We start from the raw sequence: 21,073 nt of genomic DNA, 5'->3' as shown, positions 1-21,073 counted from the left end.
ATATGAAAATCATTCTCATGGTCTAGCAAATATTGTTCTAAAGGATCAATAGGTGGTACAGCAATAGAAGCAAGACCAATTAATTCATCCCTACTAGGCAATTCTTTTTCATGAAGACTTCTACTAAACTTGGAAAAATTAAACTCATGAGACTCATTACCAAAACTAACACCGATAGTTTGTTTCTCACCATCTATCTTAGCATTGACGGTGTTCAAGAAAGGTCTACCAAAGATAATGGGACAAAAGTCATCTTGTGGGGAACCAAGAACAAGAAAATAAGTAGGGTATTTTATTTTCCCACACAAGACTTCAACATCTCTAACAATCCCAATTGGTGATATAGTGTCTCTATTAGCAAGTTTAATAGTAACATCTATTTCTTCTATCTCTACGGGTGCTATGTCCTTTATAACTTCTTCATATATGGTACAGGGAATAGCACTCACACTAGCACCTATGTCACATAAACCATGATAGCAGTGATCTCCTATTTTAACAAAGATGATAGGCATGCCAACAACAGGTCTATGATTATTTATCTTATCAGGTTTGGCAATTCTAGCAGCTTCTTCATAGAAGTAAACAACATGCCCATCCATATCTTCTTCCAAGAGATCTTTAACCATAGAAATACTGTTGGGGAACGTAGTAATTTCAAAAAAAAAACTCCTATGCACATGCAAGATCATGGTGATGCATAGCAACGAGAGAGGAGAGTATCCTCCACGTACCCTCGTAGACCATAAGCGGAAGCGTTATGAGAACGTGGTTGATGTAGTCGTACGTCTTCACAATCCGACTGATCCAAGTATCGGACATATGGCACCTCCGAGTTCAGCACACATTCAGCTCGACGACGTCCCACGGACTCCGATCCAGCAGAGCTTCACAGGAGAGTTCCGTCAGCACGACGGTGATGATGTTGCTACCGACGCAGGGCTTCGCCTAAGCACCGCTAAGATATGATCGAGGTGGATTATGGTGGAGGGCCGCACATGGCATGGAACAATAAACTTGTGTGTCCTAGGGTGCCCCCTGCCCCCGTATATAAAGGAGCAAGAGGGGAGGCCTGCCGGCCCTTGCAGGGCGCACCAGGAGGAGTCCTCCTCCTAGTAGGAGTAGAACTCCCCTTTCCTACTCCTACTAGGAGGGGGAAAGAAAGGAGGAGAGGGAGAAGGAAAGGGGGGCGCCGCCCCCCATCCCTAATCCAATTCAGACTAGAGGGGGAGGGGCACACGGCCTTCCCTCTCCGACCCTCTCTCTCTCTCTCTCCACTAAGGGCCATGTGGCCCATTACTTCTCCGGGGGGGTTCGGTAACCCTCCGGCACTCTGGTTTTCTCCGAAATCACCCAGAACACTTTTGGTATCCGAATATAGTCGTCCAATATATTAATCTTTATGTCTCGACCATTTCGAGACTCCTCATCATGTCTGTGATCACATCCGGGACTCTGAACTACCTTCAGTACATCAAATCACATAAACTCATAATACCGATCGTCACCGAACGTTAAGCGTGCGGACCCTACGGGTTTGAGAACTATGTAGACATGACCGAGACATGTCTCCAGTCAATAACCAATAGCGGAACCTGGATGCTCATATTGGCTCCTACATATTCCACGAAGATCTTTATAGGTCAAACTGCATAATAACGTACGTTGTTCCCTTTGTCATCGGTATGTTACTTGCCCGAGATTCGATCGTCGGTATCTAAATACCTAGCTCAATCTCATTACCGGCAAGTCTCTTTACTCGCTCTGTAATGCATCATCCCGCAACTAACTCGTTAGTTGCAATTCTTGCAAGGCTTATAGTGATGTGCATTACCGAGAGGGCCCAGAGATACCTCTCCGACAATCGGAGTGACAAATCCTAATCTCGATCTATGCCAACTCAACAAGTACCATCGGAGACACCTGTAGAGCACCTTTATAATCACCCAGTTACGTTGTGATGTTTGGTAGCACACAAAGTCTTCCTCCGATAATCGGGAGTTGCATAATCTCATAGTCATAGGAACATGTATAAGTCATGAAGAAAGCAATAGCAGTAAACTAAAATGATCAAGTGCTAAGCTAACGGAATGGATCAAGTCCATCATGTCATTCTCCTAATGATGTGATCCCGTTTATCAAATGACAACTCATGTCTATGGTTAGGAAACATAACCATCTTTGACCAACAAGCTAGTTAAGTAGAGACATACTAGTGACACTCTATTTGTCTATGTATTCACACATGTATTATGTTTCCGGTTAATACAATTCTTAGCATGAATAATAAACATTTATAATGAAATAAGGAAATAAATAATAACATTATTATTGCCTCTAGGGCATATTTCCTTCAGTCTCCCACTTGCACTAGAGTCAATAATCTAGATTACATAGTAATGATTCGAACACCCATGGAGCCTTTGTGCTGATCATGTTTTGCTAGTGAGATAGGCTTAGTCAATGGGTCTACAACATTCAGATCTGTATGTATCTTGCAAATCTCTATGTCTCCCACCTAGACTTTATCCCAGATGGATTTGAAGTGTCTCTTGATGTGTTTGGTTCTCTTGTGAAATCTGGATTCCTTTGCCAAGGCAATTGCACCAGTATTGTCACAAAAGATTTTCATTGGACCCGATGCACTAGGTATGACACCTAGATCGGATATGAACTCCTTCATCCAGACTCCTTCAGCTTCCGAAGCAACTATGTACTCCGCTTCACATGTAGATCCCGCCACGACGCTTTGTTTAGAATTGCTCCAACTGACAGCTCCACCATTCAATATAAACATGTATCCGGTTTGCGATTTAGAATCATCTAGATCAGTGTCAAAGCTTGCATCGATGTAACCTTTTACGATGAGCTCTTTGTCACCTCCATAAACGAGAAACATATCCTTAGTCCTTTTCAGGTATTTCAGGATGTTCTTGACCGCTGTCCAGTGATCCACTCCTGGATTACTTTGGTACCTCCCTGCTAAACTAATAGCAAGGCACACATCATGTCTGGTACACAGCATTGCATATATGATAGAGCCTATGGATGAAGCATAGGGAACACTTTTCATTTTCTCTCTATCTTCTGAAGTGGTCGGGCATTGAGTCTTACTCAACTTCACACCTTGTAACACAGGCAAGAACCCTTTCTTAGCTTGGTCCATTTTGAACTTCTTGAAAACTTTATCAAGGTATGTGCTTTGTGAAAGTCCAATTAAGCGTCTTGATATATCTCTATAGATCTTGATGCCCAATATATAAGCAGCTTCACTGAGGTCTTTCATTGAAAAACTCTTATTCAAGTATCCTTTTATGCTATCCAGAAATTCTATATCATTTCCAATCAACAATATGCCATCCACATATAATATTGTAAATGCTACAGAGCTCCCACTCACTTTCTTATAAATACAGGCTTCTCCAAAAGTCTGTATAAAACCATATGCCTTGATCACACTATCAAAATGTTTATTCCAACTCTGAGAGGCTTGCACCAGTCCATAAATGGATCGCTAGAGTTTGCACACTTTGTTAGTACCCTTTGGATTGACAAAACCTTCAGGTTGCATCATATACAACTCTTCTTCCATAAATCCATTCAGGAATGCAGTCTTCACATCCATTTGCAAAATTTCATAATCATAAAATGCGGCAATTGCTAACATGATTCTAACGGACTTAAGCGTCGCTACAGGTGAGAAGGTCTCATCGTAGTCAACTCCTTGAACTTGTCGAAAACCTTTCGCAACAAGTCAAGCTTTGTAGATAGTAACGTTACTGTCAGCGTTAGTATTCTTCTTGAAGATCCATTTATTCTCGATGGCTTGCCGATCATCGGGCAAGTCAACCAAAGTCCACACTTTGTTCTCATACATGGATCCCATCTCAGATTTCATGGCCTCAAGCCATTTTGCGGAAGCTGGGCTCATCATCGCTTCCTCATAGTTCGTAGGTTCGTCATGGTCAAGTAACATGACCTCCAAAACAGGATTACCATACCACTATGGTGCGGATCTTACTCTGGTTGACCTACGAGGTTCGGTAGTAACTTGATTTAAAGTTTCATGATCATCATCATTGGCTTCCTCACTAATTGGTGTAGGTGTCACAGGAACCGGTTTCTGTGATGGACTACTTTCCACTAAGGGAGCAGGTACAGTTACCTCATCATGTTCTACTTTCCTCCCACTCACTTCTTTCGAGAGAAACTCCCTCTCTAGAAAGGATCCATTCTTAGCAACAAATGTCTTGCCTTCGGATCTGTGATAGAAGGTGTACCCAACAGTCTCCTTTGGGTATCCTATGAAGACACATTTCTCCGATTTAGGTTCGAGCTTATTAGGTTGAAGCTTTTTCACATAAGCATCACAGCCCCAAACTTTAAGAAACGACAACTTTGGTTTCTTGCCAAACCATAGTTCGTAAGGTGTCATCTCAACGGATTTAGATGGTGCCCTATTTAACGTGAATGCAGCTGTCTCTAAAGCATAACCCCAAAACAATAGCGGTAAATCAGTAAGAGACATCATAGATCGCACCATATCTAGTAAAGTACGATTACGACATTCGGACACACCATTAGCCTGTGGTGTTCTGGGTGGCGTGAGTTGCAAAACTATTTCGCATTGTTTCAAATGAAGACCAAACTCGTAACTCAAATATTCTCCTCCACGATCAGATCGTAGAAACTTTATTTTCTTGTTACGATGATTTTCCACTTCACTCTGAAATTCTTTGAACTTCTCAAATGTTTCAGACTTATGTTTCATCAAGTAGATATACCCATATCTGCTCAAATCATCTGTTAAGGTGAGAAAATAACGATACCCGCCGCGAGCCTCAATATTCATCGGACCACATAGATCAGTATGTACGATTTCCAACAAATCTGTTGCTCGCTCCATAGTTCCGGAGAACGGCGTTTTAGTCATCTTGCCCATGAGGCATGGTTCGCAAGTACCAAGTGATTCATAATCAAGTGATTCCAAAAGTCCATCAGAATGGAGTTTCTTCATGCACTTTACACCAATATGACCTAAACGGCAGTGCCACAAATAAGTTGCACTATCATTATCAACTCTGCATCATTTGGCTTCAACATTATGAATATGTATATCACTACTATCGAGATTCATTAAAAATAGACCACTCTTCAAGGGCGCATGACTGAGGGAGTCTTGGACTAAGGGGTCCTCGGACGTCCAGCCTGTTAGCCATGGGCCGGACTGATGGGATGTGAAGATACGAAGACTGAAGATTGTACCCGTGTCCGGATGGGACTCTACTTGGCGTGGAAGGCAATCTTGGCGACCGGATATGTGGATTCCCTTCTTTGTAACCGACCTTGTGTAACCCTAGATCCTCCCAGTGCTTATATAAATCGGAAGACTTAGTCCGGAGAGGGAGATAATTCATTATCATAGCCATACAAGCTAGACCTCTAGGGTTTAGCCATTATGATCTCGAGGTAGATCAACTCTTGTAATACTCGTATTCATCAATATCAACCAAGCAGGACGTAGGGTATTACCTCCATAGAGAGGGCCCGAACCTGGGTAAACATCGTGTCCCTTGTCTCCTGTTACCATCGACCTTAGATGCACAGTTCGAGACCCCCTACCCGAGATCCGCCGGTTTTGACACTGACATTGGTGCTTTCATTGAGAGTTCCACCGTGTTGTCACCAAAAGGTTTGATGGCCCCTTCAATCGTTGATAGTGATGCTGTCCAAGGAGAAACTTTCCTCCCTGGACAGATCTTCGTGTTCGGTGGCTTCGCACTGCGGGCCAACTCGTGTGGCCACCTGGAGCAGATCGATAGCTATGCCCCTGGCCATCAGGTCAAATTTGGGAGCTTGAATTACGTTGCGGACATCTGTGGAGACTTGATCTTCACCGGATTCGAGACCGCGGCTGCCACCCCCGGTCACCCCGATGATCATGACCTAAATCTGTCATCAGACCGCATCCAGGAGATCGCCCCTGTAACTGCTCTGGCCTTAGAACTGGAGCAGACTGCGCCATCCGAGGATGGGAGGATCAACCCCACCACAGAGGCCATAGATTCCACGGCGTTGGAGCCACACATAGACTTAACCTCTCACAATGTCTTTGTCACTGGAAGTCCGGACTCGCCTCCGGCCGTAAGTTCCGAACCACGTGAGCCCGCGGACGGTGAACTTGATCATTTATTGATCTTCGAGTTTAGCACCGCAGATATCTTCTAGCAGTCGCCTTTGGGTGATGTGCTAAACTCGTTAAAAAACTTCTCCTTGGCAGAGGACTCGCATCCGAACTATATCCAGTTCGAACTAGGGGCTGATGGTGGAGAATTTTGCTTCCCACCCGCCACCCACTTCATAGCCACGGGCGAGGATTTGACTGACACACTTGATTATGACTCTGAGGACATCAATGGTATGGATGATGATGTCAGAGAAGAAGAGGCCCAGAACCCGCCGTTCACTGGACGTTGGACGGCTACTTCCTCGTATGATGTATACATGGTGGATGAACCAAAGGAGAACAGCGGCGATGACAAGGAAGATCCAGCTGAGGATAAGCCTTTCGAAATACAATCCAAGCGCCAGCGTCAGCGACGCCGCTCTAAGTCACGCCGCAGTAAAGACAGCAACACCGGCACATGAGAAGATAACACTCCGGAAGGTGTCGAAGACAACGAAGACCCCGTTGAAACAACTGATGAACAAGATGAACGAAAAGATGGGCAGGCTAGCCCTGGTAAGCAGGCCACGCACGAAGACTCAGAGGACGGAAGTTATCTTCCGCTCTCCGAGGATGAGGTGAGCCTTGGCACCGAAGATTTCATCGTGCCCGAGGAACCTCTTGAGCAGGAGTGCTTCAAGCGCCAGCTAATCGCCACTATAAGGAGCCTAAAAAAGAAGCAGCAGCGGCTTCAAGCTGACCAAGATCTGCTCAATGATAAATGGAACGATGTCCTAGCAGCCAAAGAATACGGCCTCAAGCGCCCAACCAAAAGCTACACAAAGTGCAAATTGCTACCTCAGTTTGATGAGGAGGCACCGGAATACATACCTCCATCGTACAACGCGGCTCACCAACCACCACGTGGTCGGGACAAAACGACAACTCACGCCGAACACCAGCCAGCCCCGCCTCATCACACAGGTAGAGGTAAATTAGCCCACGGTCATACATATGACCTCTGGCAAAACCTGAACAATAAAGCAGGACATACTAGATCAATCTACGGATCGCGAGGACATGCCTCGACACGCGAGGATGACCACATGTTCGTACGTGACAAACTTAGTCATGCACGGGATGAAAACCGCAGACGGACTCCATCAAAGCTACGTCGCGATATGTCCTGATATAGAGGTGTCGCACACCCTCATTGCTTCACTGATGAGGTCCTGGATCATGAATTCCCAGAAGGGTTCAAACCCGTGAATATAGAATCATCTGATGGAACCACGGACCCCGTGGTGTGGATCGAAGACTTCATTCTCCACATTCATATGGCCCGCGACGATGACCTCCACGCCATCAAATACCTCCCTTTAAAACTCAAGGGGCCAGCTCGGCACTGGCTCAACAGTCTGCCTGCAAATTCTATTGGTGGCTGGGAGGACTTCGAAGAGGCCTTCCTCGATAACTTCTGTCGGTGTCAAAATCGGCGGATCTTGGGTAGTGTCGGGGGTTGGGTGCGATATATGCCAATGGATGGCTTATCATGGTGGGGGCGAGTAGAACGTCGCCGGTGCCTGGAAGCGGGATGAGGCGTAGACAAGAACGCCGGCGTACTTTACCTATGTTCGGGGCTCTCCTAGGAGATAACACCCCTAGTCCTGCTCTGCGGGGTCTCCGCATGATCACTAAGGCAAAGTGAGTACAAAGGTGCTCCTCGAGCTGTATATGTGGACAGGATGAGGCTAGGCTGGCTCTCCCTCTTCTCTAAGGTCTGGTCTAGTTCTAATGAATCGGGACCCTTTGCATGGGTGCCCCGGGGGGTTTATATAAGCCAACCCCCAGGGGTACAGTGGTAAACTGTAGGGACACAGGGCCCAATTGTCAATCTCTTCACCTGCGGGCCCTCCTGCCGACTGCTAGGGCCCGCCGATTGCTGGGCCCAGCTGACTGGCCGGGTAGGGAGCCGAGAGGCCACACCCGCCGCTGGCGGGTCCTGCTGGCTGCTGATTACTGTAGCCGTGTCTCTAGTGATGCAGGCTTGGTGATGGGGTCGTGGCTACAGTCCTGCCGCCTGGCAGATGATTACTGTAGCCACTCCCCGTCTCGTCTCGTTAATGGCGCGGGAAACCAGTAGGAGGGGCAGGCCGACTCCCGGAGGCCGGTTCCCTACTGGTCCAACTTGGGGCGCTCTTGCCGTCTTCTGGACTCTCACTGACTGGTGGGGCCCGTCTTTCATGGATCGTACTGTCAGACGTCATGGGTACAGGACTCCGCCCACTGTTGCTGGCGTCAGGGATGGCATGGCACAGTGCTGTGCCAGACGGAGATCTCCACTGGTACGGCGCACTGTGCTCTAGCCATCCCCCGGAAAAAGGGGAGGGAGTGGGCTTCACTGTCGCCACTCCCTGTCCCATCCCCCCTGATGAGGGCATGGGCTTCGTTGACGTCGTGGGCCGACTTCCCGCGGCCGGCGACTTCAGAAGCCGCCAGTTGGAGTCAGCCGGTCTTGATCTCATCCGCAGGACTCGGACGCTTATGGGCAGCCGGCCGTTCCTTCAGCCGCCCTCCCGAAGCCGGCTCTCCGTCCGTGTCTTGAGGGGCGCAGTCAGCCCCGAAGTCTTGAAAGGCTATGGGCCTCGGGTTAGCCTACCCATGACCCATTACTCTGATAGTAGTCCCCGAAGCTGATGAGGCACCGCGATTAATCAGCCGAGGAGCCTCAATAGCTTCATTCTCCGAGTATTCGTGGTGACTCCGCCGGGCCGGCTGGTAGGAGTCGGAGTCGCCTGACTTTGACTTGTCCAAAAATGCCATCGAATCCCCTGGCGGGAACTCAGTAGCATATGAGCTAAGCTTCCTGACCGCCACCCACTCCGTGCCCACCACATGGTAACCAGTGGCCGGGCGAGCCCGCCTACCCATCCGTGAGATGGGACATGTCTGCAGGCGGGGCCTGCCACTACCACGCCTCGGCACGCGAGCGGATCCGCTGCGGCTGTGGGGGGCGGTTGAGGTTCCCACGGAGTTACTGCACATAGTAACTTTGCATGATAAACGTGGGGGCGTGGGGTAGTGGGCGCAGTAAATCCCACAACTGCTCCCTCGGCTTCGCATCCCACTAGGCTATAAGTAGGGGGAGGAGGGGAAGCGGCAGAGCACGCGCGTCCCACCTCCCCACTGCTTCTTCTCCTTCTCCCTCTCCGCTCCTCGAGCCTTGTCGAACATCGCGGCGGTCCGCTCACGATGAGCTCTTCCTCCGACGTTACGCCCCCGATGGCGCACTCTGGCACCTGGGATGGTTCGGAGGTCCACGAGGATCACATTGACTTCCTCCGCAAGACGCGTCGGACCTCGTGAGGGTCCGCCTCGCGCGGAGGGGAGAGATCTTGCCGGCGCCGCAGGAGGGCGAGCGGGTCGTCTTCCGCTCACATTGCCTGCGCGGCCTAGGCCTGCCGGTGAGCAACTTCTTCCGCTCCTTCCTTGAGTTCTACGGACTCCAGCCACACCACCTCACCCCCAACATGGTGGTGTTGATGTCCGCCTTCGTCACCCTGTGCGAGGGCTTCATCGGTGTTCTCCCCACCATGGAGCTCTGGGGGGAGTTCTTCTTCTCCAAGCTCGGCACCCAGGCCGCGGGCGTGCCGGCTCAGTGCGGCGCGTTCATCGCCGTGCGGAGGTCGGGGGCCGACAACCCGTTTGATGTCTACCTTACCAGAGCTCGCAGTAGCACCTGGGTATTTGATACTGGTTCTGTTGCTAATATTTGCAACTCGAAACAGGGACTACGGATTAAGCGAAGACTGGCTAAGGACGAGGTGATGATGCGCATAGGAAATGGTTCCAAAGTCGATGTGATCGCCGTCGGCACGCTACCTCTACATCTACCTTCGGGATTAGTTTTAGACCTAAATAATTGTTATTTGGTGCTAGCGTTGAGCATGAACATTATATCTGGATCTTGTTTGATGCGAGACGGTTATTCATTTAAATCTGAGAATAATGGTTGTTCTATTTATATGAGTAATATCTTTTATGGTCATGCACCCTTGAAGAGTGGTCTATTTTTGTTGAATCTCGATAGTAGTGATACACATATTCATAATGTTGAAGCCAAAAGATGAAGAGTTGATAATGATAGTGCAACTTATTTGTGGCACTGTCATTTGGGTCATATTGGTGTAAAGCGCATGAAGAAACTCCATACTGATGGACTTTTGGAATCACTTGATTATGAATCACTTGGTACTTGCGAACCATGCCTCATGGGAAAGATGACTAAAACGCCATTCTCCGGAACAATGGAGCGAGCAACAGATTTGTTGGAGATCATACATACTGATGTATGTGGTCCAACGAATATTGAGGCTCGCGGCGGGTATCCTTATTTTCTCACCTTCACAGATGATTTGAGCAGATATGGGTATATCTACTTAATGAAACATAAGTCTGAAACATTTGAAAAGTTTAAAGAATTTCAGAGTGAAGTGGAAAATCATCGTAACAAGAAAATAAAGTTTCTACGATCTGATCGTGGAGGAGAATATTTGAGTTACGAGTTTGGTCTACATTTGAAACAATGCGGAATAGTTTCGCAACTCACGCCACCTGCAACACCACAACGTAATGGTGTGTCCGAACATCGTAATCATACTTTACTAGATATGGTGCGATCTATGATGTCTCTTACTGATTTACTGCTATTGTTTTGGGGTTATGCTTTAGAGACGGCTGCATTCATGTTAAATAGGGCACCATCAAAATCCGTTGAGACGACACCTTATGAACTATGGTTTGGCAAGAAACCAAAGTTGTCGTTTCTTAAAGTTTGGGGCTGCGATGCTTATGTGAAAAAGCTTCAACCTGATAAGCTCGAAACCAAATCGGAGAAATGTGTCTTCATATGATACCCAAAGGAAACTGTTGGGTACACCTTCTATCACAGATCCGAAGGCAAGAATTTTGTTGCTCAGAATGGATACTTTCTAGAGAAGGAGTTTCTCTCGAAAGAAGTGAGTGGGAGGAAAGTAGAACTTGATGAGGTAAACTGTACCTACTCCCTTACTGGAAAGTAGTTCATCACAGAAACCGGTTCCTGTGACATCTACACCAATTAGTGAGGAAGCTAATGATGATGATCATGAAACTTCAGATCAAGTTACCACTGAACCTCGTAGGTCAACCAGGGTAAGATCCGCACCAGAGTGGTACGGTAATCCTGTTCTAGAAGTCATGTTGCTAGACCATGACGAACCTACGAACTATGAGGAAGCGATGATGAGCCCAGATTCCACAAAATGGCTTGAGGCCATGAAATCTGAGATGGGATCCATGTATGAGAACAAAGTGTGGACTTTGCTTGACTTGCCCGATGATCGGCAAGCCATCGAGAATAAATGAATCTTCAAGAAGAAGACAGACGCTGATGGTAATGTTACTGTCTACAAAGCTCGACTTGTTGCGAAAGGTTTTCGACAAGTTCAAGGAGTTGACTACGATGAGACCTTCTCACCCGTAGCGATGCTTAAGTCTGTCCGAATCATGTTAGCTATTGCCACATTTTATGATTATGAAATTTGGCAAATGGATGTAAAGACTGCATTCCTGAATGGATTTCTGGAAGAAGAGTTGTATATGATGCAACCTGAAGGTTTTATCGATCAAAAAGGTGCTAACAAAGTGTGCAAGCTCCAGCGATCCATTTATGGACTGCTGCAAGCCTCTCGGAGTTGGATTAAACGTTTTGATAGTGTGATCAAAGCATATGGTTTTATACAGACTTTTGGAGAAGCCTGTATTTACAAGAAAGTGAGTGGGAGCTCTGTAGCATTTCTAATATTATATGTGGATGACATATTGTTGATTGGAAATGATATAGAATTTCTTGATAGCATAAAAGGATATTTGAATAAGAGTTTTTCAATGAAGGACCTGGGTGAAGTTGCTTATATATTGAGCATCAAGATCTATAGAGATAGGTCAAGACGCTTAATTGGACTTTCACAAAGCACATACCTTGACAAAGTTTTGAAGAAGTTCAAAATGGATCAAGCAAAGAAAGGGTTCTTGCCTGTGTTACAAGGTGTGAAGTTGAGTAAGACTCAATGCCCGACCACTATAGAAGATAGAGAGAAAATGAAAGATGTTCCCTATGCTTCAGCCATAGGCTCTATCATGTATGCAATGTTGTGTACCAGACCTGATGTGTGCCTTGCTATTAGTTTAGCAGGGAGGTACCAAAGTAATCCAGGAGTGGATCACTGGACAGTGGTCAAGAACATCCTGAAATACCTGAAAAGGACTAAGGATATGTTTATCATTTATGAAGGTGACAAAGAGCTCGTCGTAAATGGTTACGTCGATGCAAGCTTTGACACTCATCTGGACGATTCTAAATCGCAAACCAGATACGTGTTTATATTGAACGGTGGAGTTGTCAGTTGGTGCAATTCTAAACAAAGAGTCATAGAGGGATCTACATGTGAAGCGGAGTACATAGCTGCTTCGGAAGCAGCAAATGAAGGAGTCTGGATGAAGGAGTTCATATCCGATCTAGGTGTCATACCTAGTGCATCGGGTCCAATGAAAATCTTCTGTGATAATACTGGTGCAATTGCCTTGGCAAAGGAATCCAGATTTCACAAGAGGACCAAGCACATCAAGAGACGTTTCAATTCCATCTGGGACCAAGTCCAAGTGGGAGACATAGAGATTTGCAAGATACATATGGATCTGAATGTTGCAGAGCCGTTGACTAAGCCTCTTCCACAAGCAAAACATGATCAGCACCAAGGCTCCATGGGTGTTAGAATCATTACTATGTAATCTAGATTATTGACTCTAGTGCAAGTGGGAGACTGAATGAAATATGCCCTAGAGGCAATAATAAAGTTATTATTTATTTCCTTATATCATGATAAATGTTTATTATTCATGCTAGAATTGTATTAACCGGAAACATAATACATGTGTGAATACATAGACAAACAAAGTGTCACTAGTATGCCTCTACTTGACTAGCTCGTTGATCAAAGATGGTTATGTTTCCTAGCCATAGACATGAATTGTCATTTGATTAACGGGATCACATCATTAGGAGAATGATGTGATTGACTTGACCCATCCGTTAGCTTAGCACTTGATCGTTTAGTATGTTGCTATTGCTTTCTTCATGACTTATACATGTTCCTATGACTATGAGATTATGCAACTCCCGTTTACCGGAGGAACACTTTGTGTGCTACCAAACGTCACGGTGTAACTGGGTGATTATAAAGGTGCTCTACAGGTTGAGTTGGTGTATTTCAAGATTAGGATTTATCACTCCGATTGTTGGAGAGGTATCTCTGGGCCCACTCGGTAATGCACATCACTATAAGCCTTGCAAGCATTGTAACTAATGAGTTAGTTGCGGGATGATGTATTAAGGAACGAGTAAAGAGACTTGCCGATAACGAGATTGAACTAGGTATTGAGATATCGACGATCGAATCTCGGGCAAGTAACATACCGATGACAAAGGGAACAATGTATGTTGTTATGCGGTTTGACCGATAAAGATCTTCGTAGAATATGCATGAGCCAATATGAGCATCCAGGTTCCGCTATTGATTATTGACCGGAGACGTGTCTCGGTCATGTCTACATAGTTCTCGAACCCGTAGGGTCCGCACGCTTAAAGTTCGGTGATGATCAGTATTATGAGTTTTTGTGTTTTGATGTACCGAAGGTAGTTTGGAGTCCTGGATATGATCACAGACATGATGAGGAGTCTCGAAATGGTCGAGACGTAAAGATCGATATATTGGACGACTATATTCGGACACCGGAAGTGTTCCAAGTGGTTTCGGATAAAAACCGGAGTACCGGGGGGTTACCGGAACCCCCCGGGGAGTTAATTGGGCCTCCTGGGCCTTAGTGGGAGAATAGGAGGGGCGGCCAGGGCAGTCGTGCACCCCCTCCCCCTCTAGTCCGAATTGGACAAGGAGGGGGGCGGCGCCCCCCCTTTTCCTTCTCCTCCTCTCTCCCTTCCTTCCCTCTCCTACTCCAACAAGAAAAAGGAGGAGTCCTACTCCCGGTGGGAGTAGGACTCCCTCCCTGGCGCGCCCACCTCCTGGCCAGCCGCCTCCCCCCTTGCTCCTTTATATACGGGGGCAGGGGGCACCCTAGGACACACAAGTTGATCTATTGATCTATTCCAGCCGTGTGCGGTGCCCCCTCCACCATATTCCACCTTGGTTATATCGTAGCGGTGCTTAGGCGAAGCCCTGCGTCGGTAGCAACATCATCACCATCACCATGCCGTCGTGCTGACGAAACTCTCCCGTGAAGCTTTGCTGGATCGGAGCTCGCGGGATGTCATCGAGTTGAATGTGTGCAGAACTCGGAGGTGCCGTATGTTCGGTACTTGGATCGGTCGGATCGTGAAGACGTACAACTACATCAACCGCGTTGTGCTAACGCTTTCGCTTTCGGTCTACGAGGGTACGTGGACACACTCTCCCCTCTCGTTGCTATGCATCACCATGATCCTGCGTGTGCGTAGGATTTTTTTTTGAAATTACTATGTTCCCCAACACAGTGGAAAGCGGATCGACGAAAGAAAAGCTTCAGCGCAGCCCTACCTGGCGCGCCAAATGGCGGATTACGGGTTCCGGCAAAACCCTTGAGGTTCGAACACTGGGGTGTGCATGAAGACCTCTCTCCCCCTAGCTCACACTCTCGCAATGATCTCAAAGCCTAGCTCGCCGAACCCGAGGAACAAGGGAAACAAGAGTTTATACTGGTTCGGGCCACCGTTGTGGTGTAATACCCTACTCCATTATGGTGTGGTGGTTTGCCTTGTAGGCTGGGGATGAAAAAGTACAAGGGAATAACAGCCTCCTGAGGAGATGTGTTATTGAGCTCGATGAGCTTGTGCGTGTGTGGATGGTCTGGTTCCTCTCCAGATCCCCCCTCCATGGTGGTGGCTGGTCCTAATTATAGAGGCTCGGGTCCTCTTCCCAAATATTAGGCAGGAAGGGATCCCACAACGGCCAGTTCGAAGGGGGACAACTAGTACAAGTTATCCTGACAAAAGGTGGTCTTCGCCTGCCAAAGGCTTTGGTGATGACGCCGTTGTGGGCTCTGTGATGACCTCTGTCCTGCCGTCCTGCTAGTCTTGGTATCGTTGCATAGATATGGAAATCTTTGCCTGATGCCTCGGGACTCCTCGCCTGTGCTTGCCTCTTTAGCACCAAAGAGGCAACTGGTACTCTGCGCCCGTCTGGCCTTGGTCATCATGGCTCACATCACAGAAACGTCACGAGGTGCCCCTCGCCTTGATCTCTCCGCTCCTCGCGAGCCATCCTAGTGAGGCCGCCCCTGAGGAGGTCTTGTGTCGTCCGCCTCGCGAGGCTTGGCCCCTCGCGAGGGTCTTGAGTGTTTGCTGATGAAAATGGGCCATACCAGGCCGCTGGTGGAGCCATGCACTGGGCCGCAGGCAGGCAAGTCTTGGTACCCCTGTTCCCAGAACGCCGACACTAGCTTACATATTTTGTTTATTTTTCTTCTTCCATACATGCTCTTCAGTTGATTCGTGCTCTAACTTGACATCGCTCGACCATCTGCAACCTAAGATCTGATGATGCCACGAGCAATTGCAATAGCATGGCTTCTGACGTCGTCGGGACAATTCTCGCAAGTGCGCCGACGAGTAGTTCAGGCATGACCTTTTTCTTCATCAACCATGTATGGTGTGTGATTGATAAATCTTAAAATTCAGCTTGTGTTTGATTGATGAAACAATACATATTATCGTGATGAGTTGCTATGTGATTTGATGCTATTTTTAACCGATGTTGTGTTGAGCCAGTTAGTTGTAATAAATTATTGATAATTTTTGACATGTTGAGAAGTGTTGCTAGTGGAGCAAGTGAACATACTTTAAGTGGGGATGAATCAAACCCCCCTAGTCGAATGCTTCCATGTGGGGTAGGATGAAGGCAAGCCGGGTTTTGATCCACTAGGCAGTGGGGAGATTAGTGAGGCCAACCTGGGCCACTGCCCCCAACCCAGAAGATTTTCCCTGATAGAACCCCCTTTGTAGTTTGGAGACCGAGTAGGTCAGCTGTGTGGGAGACATTGTACTGTATTACAAACGATTGTGTAAAATTTTATCAATAAAGTGGCTGTAGTTTAGTGGTGAGAATTCCACGTTGTGGCCGTGGAGACCTGGGCTCGAATCCCAGCAGCCACATTTTCAATTTTCTTTTTCCCTGTATCACATAAATTTCCCTCGTATCCTTACCCATCCAATTTGAGCTTACCCGCTAGCCGGTACAAATTTTTTTCATACCCATCACCCAACAGGGTAAATGGGTACCCGCGGGTAAAAATATCTGTGTTTAAATAGCATTAATTTGAGCATCACCTAATTATAAACAACAACATACAATCATATTTTATAAACAACAACACATAATAACATCAATATACATACTTATAACAAGAAAACATTCTGTAAAATCGACACTTTCTTGTAAACAACGATACATCAAAATATCAACTTAAATAATAGCATAGAATCATAAAATTTAAGTTGACAAACTCACGACAAAGTGTAGAGATAATTTGTCCATATTTGTTAGATTTTATAAAGGCACATGGGTATGGGGGTACGGGTTATGTAATATTTTGTCTCATACCCTTATCCTAATACGGTTTTACCCACAGGGTACATGCATAATGGATACCCATTGCCATCCCTACATGCGATTCATATAATCTGATATAAATTTGTGTGTATCGACACATGTGCACTTATTGTATATGGAGTCTCCTTTCGTTGTTCAGAACTTGTCGTTTCAATTCCGGCGATGATCAAATCATGGTGTTGGTGCCGTTGCAAATGACTCTCACTTTCGCATGAGTAATATATATTGAATGGTAGCTGATACTACAGATTCCAGCACACTTTATGATCAAATAAGAAAGACCGTGTTTTTCTTTGTTCATGGCACTATTGGGCTAGATATATATCTCCATGTTGACAAGCTTGTGAGAAAAAGGAAAATATTCACTTAAGCTAGCATGGATATCGTGTTCTGTTTTTTATTTTCATACATGCTCTTTGGTTGATTCATGCTCTAACCCGACATCGCTTGGTCATCTGCGATGTAAGATCTGATGATGGCATGAGCAATTGCAATAGCATGTCTTTTGCTGTTGTTGGGACAGTTCTTGCAAGTGCATGCGCCGATGAATAATTGAGGATGACTTTTTTGTTCATCAACCAAGTTTGGTGTGTAATTTATGAATTTTAAAATTCAGCTCGTGTTCACTTGATTAAACGATACATATCATCGTTATGAGTTACTATGGGATCTGCTGGCATTTTTAACTGTTGTTGTGTTGAGCCGGCCAGTTGCCTCAAGACCGAGTAGGAAACCTGTGTGGGAGACATTGTACAATATTATGAATGTTTTGTGTAAAATTTTATCAATCAAAGCTGATGTAGCTGATTGTAGCAAACCTTTGGCACAAATCATTGTTTTTATCATTTAACGAGATTCATATAATCTGATATTAATTTGTGGGTGTATCGGCACATTTGTGTTTCTTTTATACATGGTCTCCTTGTGCTATTCAGAACTTGTCGTTTCACTTCCCGTGATGATCAAATTAGGTTGTTGGCGCCGTTGCAAGTGACTCTCACTTCCGCATCCGCAATATAGGTTGAACGGTAGCTGATACTACATATTCTAGTACACTTTATGATCAAATAAGAAAGACCATGATTTTTGGTGTTCATGGCACGATTATGCCAGATAGATATCTCTATGCTGATAAGCTTGTGAGAAAAAGGGAAATACTCACTTAAGCTAGCTTGCATATTTTGTTCTGATTCTTTTCATATATGATCTTCAGTTGATTCATGCTTTAACTTGACATCGCTCGTTCATCTGCAACGTAAGATTTGATGATGCCATGAGAAATTGCAATAGCATGTCTAGTGATGTCGTTGTGATAGTTCTCGCAAGTGTACCAATCAGTAATTGAAGCACTGCCTTTTTTGTTGAGCAACCAAGTCTAATGTGTGATTGATGAATCTTTTAATTCAGTTTTGTGTGTTCGCTTAATGAAACAATACATATCATTTTTAACTACTGTTGTGTTGAGCCGGTTAGTTTTAATAAATTACTGTTAATGGTTGACATGTTGAGAAGTGCTGCTAGTGGGAGGAGCAACCAAATAGAGTTTAAGTGGGGAGGGATCAACCCCCCTAGTCGAATGATTCCATGTGGGGTGGGGAGGAGACAAGGGGTTTACCCAAACCTTGTAGGGATTAGATCCACTAGGCAGTGGCGGAGCTTAGTGAGAGCCAACCTCGGCCACCGCCCCCGCAGCCCAGAAGATTTTCTCTGATAATCACTTAGCAGTTGGCCTTGTCTAAAAAACACTTAGCAGTTGGCCCATATAAGCATTGAAATTGGCCCAAACCTTGTACTCCATCCCCCCAACCCACTGGGCCTCCAATATTTTGGCCCAAGCTCCGCAATTGCCATTAGGGGATTTGATCCCTGTAACCAAACATAGCCTTAAACGCTTGTGTTCTATGTATGAAAAAAAAAACACTATTGCTCTCATGTAGAAGACATGCCATCTAATGCCATGTCTATTTAGTGTAAGTGCCCAACTGTTCTTTGAATCTATGAACAACAAAAGTGAAGAACCTTCATGATAACGTCGAGGCTGTAAAGGTAAAGTTGAGTAAGGAAGATGTGATAGAAATCTCAGCTGTTGTCCCTGCTGGCGAGGTGGCTGGTTGAGGGTCATGGGAATCCTGGAGCCTTATTCTTGGAGGATTGCGAACACTCTACCTAAAAAGTAGCCATTTTACATCATCACTTGCAAATCCAAGAGCATCTCAACTGGCGGCGCTAGCTGACGAAGCTTGCGATGTCAATAGCTCGAAACTGTACATGTATGTAGACATATATACACCTAAACCATAGCTTAGGGTTAGCTTGCTAAGCACATCAGCTTACCGCGTTATGCTGTATTTGTTTCAAGCTTTCTGGTTACATACATTCAAGGGGGGAAATGTGAAAGAAACAAGCTCGTCCATACTCAAGAATAGGGAAGCAATGCCATTGGTTTTCTGTGGGGAACTTTCTGATGTATCAATTGGTACACATGAAAAAAAAGAGTCGACTTCTAGTTAAACTCTTTTCTGCTGCACATTTTATTCCTGCGTCATATGAGGAGTGAAATTATGTTTGCTGGGTATCATTCATTGAAAGATGGTACTGCTGTAACAGTTCCACGCATGACTGAATGTCTGAATGAGTTTACTGATAGAGCCCACATACAAGTTCGTGTAGTTACACCAAAGTAGCTAGGATATGTATATTCAACCTCACTAGTGCCACTTAAAAAAAGCATTTTACTGCATGTGCTACTTTAGCCTCCTCAGGTTTCTACTTTTTACCATGCACCCCATGTTGCCGCACAACTTGTGCTACCTCGTTACTTTTCATTCATTGTTCATCTGTTGCTACTTCGTTACTTTTCATTCACTGTTCATCTGTTGCAACTTTGTTACTTTTCATTTACTGTTCATCTGTTGATATATATCCCCAGGTTTCTAATTCATATCTGCCACGATATCTTTTACAGGTTAACCTGTGCTGATCTGCAACCACTGAACTTTACAGGCATGCAAGCAACGTAGAACGACAAATTGCAATGGACAAGTAGGGCTGCACCGGCGCCCATGGTGTCCCTTTCAGGAGGAACCTTGGGGGTAGCTGACTAATTGCTAATGGATCTCGAGGCTTGCAGTTGCTCATGCACACGGACTTCGAGCATCATCGGGGATCGTGCTCGGCGTCCGGGCCGGCGATGATGCACTGGGGATGTGTGCCCTCCTCCCACATGTGGGAGGGAGCCTCTGGATTCCTGGACCACCTCCCCAAATCCTGATGTTGCTGCTGAAATCCCTGGACCAAAACCTTGATGCAGTTGAAAGCAAGGCGTGCGCCATTCATGCAATAATCAACCAGTCCATGATTATTTAATGATTATTTGGTTGGCTGTGTTTATGCTGTTCTCTGATCAAACTATGAATCTGCAATGCAATGGCTCTGAAACATGGTACAGTACCACGTACATGCTGAGGAAAGCTGCTGTTTATGTAGTATCATATCATCATTGTTGCCAGGAGCTAACTCTTGGACTCTTCTGAGGTAGGTAGATGTACTTCATCCAGATTCTTTTTCTTTGCTGCAAGGCACATTCTATAAAGAATTCATTATATAATAAGACTACAGGCCAGTTCAGGTATGTTGATGACAAACTTTGATTGTATCCTGGCCAGACCAGCTTATCAGAATCAGCAGCAGAAAGCAAGTGTCAGGGAAGCAAAAGCCTTTTGTTAATGCTGCCTGGATTGCAAAAGCCAGGGAGGGGAATAAAGAAAGAATGGAAAGCAAAAGAGGAGAAAAGCCATGCAGTGATCTTTTGAGAGGGCAATTGGCATGTATATTGGGGTTTGCTCCTGCTAATTCCCATAGGGCTTTTCATGGAAAGCCTGGCTAGGTATATGCAGAGTCCCTTTGCGTGCATGCTTGCCGTGGGATATAATCCCTAGGTTTATTCCCAAGCAAGTCCAACTTTATATCCTTTATCCACCACAACTCACCGAGAATATTCCACCATTAGGCTTTTCATCTTTTGCATGCCTACTGCCACCTCTTTTGCCAAAAGCATTTGGTTGGGATCCATTCCAAACGTTGGCTGCAGGCTCTCTAGTTACTAGTATGTCAACCATACGTATGTAAATATAGCTAGTTGTAAAGGTCTAAACACCCGGTAAACATCCTATACCGATGTGTGAGATTAAAGACACCTACAGGTTGA

At 45.8% G+C, this 21,073-nt stretch overlaps 1 non-coding gene across 1 annotated transcript; it reads left to right on the top strand.

Annotated features, from left to right (window-relative positions):
• Positions 1–16,337: 16,337 nt before the first annotated feature.
• On the top strand, positions 16,338–16,409 carry TRNAH-GUG. The gene has a single exon. It is a non-coding gene; the product is annotated as a tRNA-His (tRNA).
• The last annotated feature ends 4,664 nt before the right edge of the window (positions 16,410–21,073 follow it).

Source organism: Triticum dicoccoides, chromosome 6A (assembly GCF_002162155.2).
Source record: "Triticum dicoccoides isolate Atlit2015 ecotype Zavitan chromosome 6A, WEW_v2.0, whole genome shotgun sequence".
NCBI lineage: Eukaryota > Viridiplantae > Streptophyta > Magnoliopsida > Poales > Poaceae > Triticum > Triticum dicoccoides.
Note: the sequence above shows the minus strand (reverse complement) of the source record. Positions and strands in the feature narration are given on the sequence as shown.